Here is a 7,562-nt window from a genome sequence, read left to right on the forward strand (position 1 = left end):
CCTACTTCCGTAGTGATACTGCCTTGGAAACCCAAGGAGGGGTCACTATGAGTCGGGGCCGACTCGACAGCACATAACAACAACAACAACAATGTGTGTGTGTATTATATATATATATATATATATAGAGAGAGAGAGAGAGAGAGAGAGAGAGAGAGAGAGAGGTGTATATATACTCATATATATGTGTATATATGTACACAAATATAAATATATCTCCTTCCAAGAGCTCAAGGAAACCACAAACAAAATCAAGGGAAAAAAAATACTCTAGAAGAATTCAGGAAAAAATACAAGGATAAAATGAAAAATTAAACAGAAAATTAGAAATCATACAAAAACAGCAATTACAAATTGAGGCAATTAACACTAAAATTACAGAGATAGGTAATACATTGAATGGACAAAATACTAATTGAATACACTGAAGAATGGATTAGTCAATTAGAAGACAAATCCCTTGACACCAGTTTTTATGAAGAAACAAAAGAGAAGAAAAGAATGAAGGAAAATTAAGAAAACCTAAGTACCATGTAGGACAATATAAAGAGAAAAAAAATCTACATTTTCCTGGAATTCAAGAACAGTAGGAGCAAAAAAAATTGTCAAGACTTGCTACCAGAAAAGCTCCCTCATATCATGAAAGCTGAAAAGATACCCATCTAAGAAGTTCAATGAATCTCATACAGGATAGACACCAAAAGAAAATCACCAAGGCATAACATAATCAATCAAACTTTCTAAAACCAAAGACAAAGAAAGAATTGTGACAGCATCTCAGGGAAAATGAAATGTTACCTATAAAGGTCATCCAATAAGATTAAGCTTTTATTTCTCACCAGATACCATGCAGGCAAGATGGCAATAGGATGACATATATAAAACCTTGCAAGAAAATTAAAATGCCTGTCAAGAAGTATGTGTCCAACAAACCTGTCCCTCAAATATTATGGTGAAATTAGGACACTGCCAGATAATCAGTAATTAAGGAAATTTGTAAAAACCAGAACAAAATTACAAGAAATTCTAATGGAGGTCCTTTGGACAGAAAACCAACATCAGAAGACAACAAATTAAGATTAATATACATGACAACACTGGAAACCTATCCATGAAAATAACTCTAAAAATTTAAATAAACTTACAAGACTGAATATAGAGAATCAGAGGTATCAACCTGCGAAAGCCAACAACTATAAAGCAAAAAGGGAATAAACAGTATAATAAAAGAACTTCCAAATGGAAAGAAAGTCAGGACAATATCAATGTAGAACAGACTGTTTCAAATCGAGGAAGATAAAAATAAGTTACAGGATAGCAGCAAAGAATTAATAAGCTTTTCAAAATAAGAAAGAAGACAATCATAAGGACTTAGTAAATAAAAAAAAAATCAACAACAATGAAGAAAATGAAAAGAAAATCTGATAAGAAAATGTACTTAGCACAGAACAATATTCAGCACACAAAAAAATCAATACCACAATAAAAACTACAAAAGAATGACAGCAGTAAATTCATCCTACCATTAATCAAATTGAATGTGAATTGATTAAACACACAAATCAAGAGAAAGAGAGTGGCAGAATGGATAAGAAAACAGGACCCATCAATATGCTGCCCACAAGAGACTCATCTTAGAGACAAAGGAAAAAAAAATCAATTAATTAAAAATCAAAGGATGAAATGAAAAAAATCAACCAACTGGAAACCAAAAAAGGAGAGTGACAATATTAATTTCTGATAATATAGACTTCAAGGCAAAAACCAGAATTAAGGACAAAGAAGGATATTATGTAATGATAAAAATGTCAATCCAAGAATTGGGCATAACCATAATAAATAAAGAGCCCCAAAATATATAAAGCAAACATTAACAGGATTGAAAAGGTAAGTAGACAATTCCACAATAATAGTATGATATTTTAACATATCACTTTTAATGAAGTATAGAACAACAAGGAGGAAACTTAACAAAGACACAGAAAATCTCAACAGCACAATCAACTAACTTGACCTAATAGACATATAAGAACCATCCCACCCAACAAAAACACAATCAATTCACATTCTTTTCCAGTGCACACATATTAGTCTCCAGAACAGACCATATGCTAGGCCACAAAGCAAGCCTCAATAAATTTAAAAACATCAAAACAGGACAAAGCTTCTTCTTGGCCAGTAACACTATAAAATTAGAAATCAGTAATAGGAAGATTAAGGGGAATATCAAATATAAGCAAACTGAATAACACACTGATCAAAATCTACTGGGGAACAGAAGAAATAAATTGTGAAATTAAAAAAAAGTCCTAGAAGCAACATACCTGTGGGAGATAGTGATAACAATACTTAGAGGTCAATTTATAGCAATAAATTACACATTAAAACCAAAGAAAGAACCCAAATCAAAATCTTGACAGAACAACTCCAATAATTAGAAAATGAGCAACAAAAAAATCTACAGTCTCCAGAAGGGAAATAATGAAGATTAAAGCAGAAATAAACGAAGCAGAAAAGAGAGTAACAATAGAAAGAATCAACAAGACTAGAAGTTGGTTCATTGAAAAGTTTAACAAAATTGACAAACCACTGAAAAATTCAACTAAGGAAAAGAGAGAGAAGATACAAGTAACACAAAAAAGAAATAAAATGGATGATGTCACAATGGAAACAACTGAAATAAAAAGGATAACAACACCATGAAGATCTGTACTGCAACAAATTAAAAAAAAAAAAAAAAAAAAAAAAACCTAGAAGATAGAAACAATTTCTAAAAACACATGACCTACTTAAACTCCCACAAAGTAAGGTAGAAGTTTTGAAAAGGCCCATAAGAAAAGGAAAAATTGAAGAGGTCATGAAAAAAACAAAAAGAAAAAAACTCCCAACAACAAAAATTCCTGAGTACAGATGGCTCCACTTGAGAATTCTACCAAACGTTCAGAGAAGAGTCTGACACCAATCCTATTCAAACTATTCCACACCACAGAAAAGGATAAGATACTTAATTTTATGAAGCAAACATAATTTAAATACTAAAGGCAGGCAAAGGCATCAGTAAAAAAAAAACACTACAGACAAATGTTTTTGCTGTTAGGTGCCTTCGAGTTATCTCCAACTCATAGATACCTTATATACAACCGAACAAAACACTCTCCAATCTTGTGCTTCCTCATGATCCTTGCTATACCTGAGCCCATTGTTGCAGCCACTGTGTCAATCCATCTTATTGAGGGCCTTCCCCTTTTCTGTTGACCCTCCACTTTACCAAGCATGATATCCTTCTCCAGAGAATGGTCCCTTCTGACAATATGACCAAAGTGGGTGAGACAGTCTGGCCATTCTCACTTCCAAGGAGCATTCCGGCTGCACTTCTTCCAGGGGAGATTTTCTGGTTCTTTTAGCAGTCCAGGATACTTTTAGTATTCTTTCACAACACAACTCAAAAGCATCAATTCTTCTTCAGTCTTCCTTATTCATTGTCTAGCCCTCACATGCATATGAGGCAATTGAAAATACCATGGCTTGGGTGAGGTGCACGTTAGTCTTCAAGGAGACATCTTTGCTCTTTAACACTTGAAAAAGGTCTTTTGCAACAGATTTGCCTAATGCAATATGTCATCTGATGTCTTGACTGCTGCTTCCATTTGTGTTGATTGTAGAGCCAAGTAATATGAAGTCCTTGACAACTTCAATCTTTTCTCCATTTATTGTGAAGATGTTTATTGGACCAGTTGTGAGGATTTTTGTTTTCTTTATATTGAGGTGTAATACATACTGTAGACTATTGTCTTCAGTCTTCATCAGTCAATGCTTCAAGTCATCTTCACTTTAAACAAGCAAAGTTGTGTCCTCAGCATATCACAGGTTGTTAATGAGTCCTCCTCTAATCCTTATGCCACATTCTTCTTCATGTTGTCCAGCTTCTCAGATTATTTGTTCAGCATACAAATTGAATAAGTATGGTAAAATAATACAACCCTTCCTGATTTAAAACTATGAAGTATCCCCTTGTTCTATTTGAACAGCAGCCTCTTGCTCTATATCCAGGTTCCTCATGAGTACAATTAAGTGTTCTAGAATTCCCATTCTTATCAATGTTATCCATAATTTGTTATGATCCACACAATTGAATGTTTTTGCATATTCAATAAAACTGAAGTAAGCATCTTTCTGGTATTCTTTGTTTTGAGCCGAGATCCATCTGCATCAGCAATGATATCCCTCATTCCACATCTTCTTCTGAATCCAGCTGGCATTTCTGGAAGTTTTCTTTCAATATTCTGCTGCAACTATTTTTGAATTTTCTTCAGTAAGATTTTACTTACATGTGATATTAGTAATACTGTTTGATAAATTTCACATTCTATGGAATCACCTTTCTTTGGAATGGGTACCAATATGGATCTCTTCCAGTCAGCTGGCCAGGTAGCTGTCATCCAGGTCTCTTGGTATGGCCCAGTGAGTGGCTCCAGTGCAGCATCTCTGTGTCAAAACATCTGAATGGGTATTCCATCAATTCTTGGAGGCTTGTTCTTAACTAATTCACTCAGTGCAGGTTCGACTTCTTCCTTCAGTGTCAATGGTTCTTGGTCATATGCCACCTCCTGAAATGGATGAATATTGACCAATTCTTTTTAGTACAGTGACTCTGTATTTCTTCCATCTTCTTCTGAGGTTTCCTGGATGATTGAATATATTGCCCATAGAAACTTTCAATATTGCAACTTGAGGGTTAAATTTCCTCTTCAGTTTTTTCAGCTTGAGAAGTGCCAAGCATATTCTTCCCTTTTGGTTTTGTAACTTGAATCTTTGCACATGTCATTATAATAATTGACTTTGTCTTCACAAGCTGCTCTTTGAAATCTTCTGTTCAGCTCTTTTGTCTTGCCATTTCTTCCATTTGTTTTAGCTACTCTCAGTTCAAGGGCAAGTTTCAGAGTCTCTTCTAACATCCATTTAATCTTTTCCTCTTTTCCTGTTATTTATTTATTTATTTTTTATCGTGTTTAGGTGCAAGTTTACAGAACAGAGTTTGTTTTACTTTCAACATTTCATGCTTATTTAGCTTCACTCCCCATTTACCATCCCCAACCCTAACCCAGTCTCATCTCCTCCCTACTAGGTAACCCTCCCCCGAGTGCCTCTCACAGTTGTGCAGTCCTGTGTGTCCTGCATTTCCTCCATGCAAATGTTGCCCCTCTGGTGCCCTGTGGTTGATTGCTGTCTTTTTAATCAATGTTTGCTTTCTTCATGGATGGTGCTTTTGATGTTATCCCACAATTCCTCTGGTTTTTGGTAATTGATTTTCAATGAACCATATCTATTCTTTAAATGATCTCCAAATTCACGGGAGTGTATAATCAAGGTCATATTTTTGCTCTTGTGGGCTTCTTTTAATTGTCTCCAGCTTCAACTTCAACATGCATATCAGCAGTTGATGGTCTTTTCCACAATCAGCTCCTGGCCTTGTTTTGGCTGAAGATATTGAGCTTCTCCATCACCCTTTGGCACAGATGTAGTCAATCTCATTCTTGTGTACTCCATCTGGTGATGTCTAAGTTTATCACTGCTGTTTGTGTTGTTGAAAAAAAAGGTATTTGTAATGAATAAGTCGTTGGTCTTGCAAAATTCTATCATGTGATCTCTAGCATCATTTCTATCACCAAGTCCATACTTTCCAGCTACTGGTGAACCTTCTTTGTTTCCAATTTTTGCATGCCAATCACCACTGATAATCAACACATCTTCATTGTATGTTTGGTAAATTTCAGACTGCAGAATTTGATAAAAATCTTCAATTTCCTTATCTTTGGCTTTGGTGTTTGTTGGATAAGTTTGAATAATAGTAGTATTAGATGGTCTTCCTTGTAGACATATGGATGTTATCCTATCACAGACAGCATTGTATTTCAGGATAGATTTTGATACATTCTTTGTGATGATGAATGACACATCATTCCTCTTTAATTTGTCATTCCTACTATAGTAGATCATATGGCTATCTGATTCAAAATGGCCAAAACCAGTCCATTTCAGCTCATTAATGCCTAAGATAATGATCTTTATGTATTCCATTTAATTTTTGACAACTTCTAATTTTCCCAGATTTATATTTTATGTATTCTATGTAGCATAGTGCCTAAGGCACTTGACTGCTAACCAGAAGGCTGGCAGTTCAAACCCACCAGCCATTTCTCAGAAGGAAGATGGGGCAATCTACTTTCATAGTGATACTGCCTCAGAAATCCAAGGAGGGGTCACTATGAGTCAAGTCCAACTCGATGGTACATAACAACAACAACAACAACATGTTCCAAATATTAATGGGTGTTTGCAGCTGCTTCTTGTCATCTTCAGTCATGCCACATCAGGAAATGGAGGTTCCAAAAGCTTTATTCTATCCACATCATTAAGGTTGGCTCTACTCTGAGGAAGCAGCTATTCCCATTGTATTTTGAGTGCCTTCTGACATAAAGGGCTCATTTTATGGCACTATATCAGAGAGTGTTGCAGGGTATTCACAAAGTTTTCCAGTAATATATCAGATAGTGTTTCACTGCTATTCATAAGGTTTTTACTGGCCAATTCTTTTTTTCTTTTGGAAATAAATAATTTATTAAAAATATAGAATGCTTCATAAATATGTGTGTCATCTTTGCATAGGCTCCATGCAAATCTTCTCTGTATTATTCCAATTTTAGTATATGCTCTGCTGAAGCAAGCGTTCACTAGCCAATTCTTTGAAAAATGTATGGCCTCTTCCTTCTTCTGAGTCTGTCTTAGCATCCACCACAGTACAAGAAACTGACAGACAAGTTCATCTCCCTTAGCTGTTCCAAACCACTCCGCTTACTTATTGGTCTCTCTCAGCCACTCCAAACAAATATCCTTCATAAATATAAATGCAAAAATTTTCAACAAAATTCTAGCTAACTAAATCCAACACTATATATAAAAAAAACAAAACACCAAAACAAAATGGGATTCATACCAGCTATGCAAGAATGGTTCAACATTAGAAAAACATTCAACATAATCCACTACATAAGTAAAGCAAAGGAAAGAATCAAATGAACATATCAATTGATGTAGGAAAGGCATTTTATAAAATTCAGCACCTATTCCTGATTTAAAAAAAAAAAAGCCTATCAGCGAAGTAGAAATATAAGGGAAATCCCTCAACATTATTAAGGGTGTACATACAAAACCAACAGCTGACATTATTCTCAATGAAGAGGATGAAAGCATTTCCCTTGGGAAGGGACCAGACAAAGATGCCTTCTATCACAATTCCTATTCAACATTGTGTTGGAAATCCTAACTAAGGCAATAAAGTAAGAAAGGGAAATAAAAGATACACAAATTGGTAAGCAAAGTTAAAATTATCACTATTTGCAGATATGATCCTTTACATAGAAGATTCCAGAGACTCAGCAAAACAACTACAGGAATAGTTGAAAGATTCACCAAAGTGGCAGGGTACAATATCAACAAAAAATCAATCAGTCATATTCCTCTACATCAAAATATCTCTAAGAAAGAACATGATATTATTTACA

The 7,562-nt window shown here is 34.7% G+C and overlaps 1 non-coding gene across 1 annotated transcript; it reads right to left on the minus strand.

Annotated features, from left to right (window-relative positions):
* Positions 1-6,621: 6,621 nt before the first annotated feature.
* On the minus strand, positions 6,622-6,726 carry LOC122150044. Its single transcript, XR_006163454.1, has one exon. It is a non-coding gene; the product is annotated as a U6 spliceosomal RNA (small nuclear RNA).
* Between the last annotated feature and the right edge of the window lie 836 nt (positions 6,727-7,562).

This window comes from Orycteropus afer, unplaced genomic scaffold (genome assembly GCF_000298275.1).
Source record: "Orycteropus afer afer isolate SDZICR_OR568_19922 unplaced genomic scaffold, OryAfe1.0 scaffold00080, whole genome shotgun sequence".
Lineage (NCBI taxonomy): Eukaryota > Metazoa > Chordata > Mammalia > Tubulidentata > Orycteropodidae > Orycteropus > Orycteropus afer.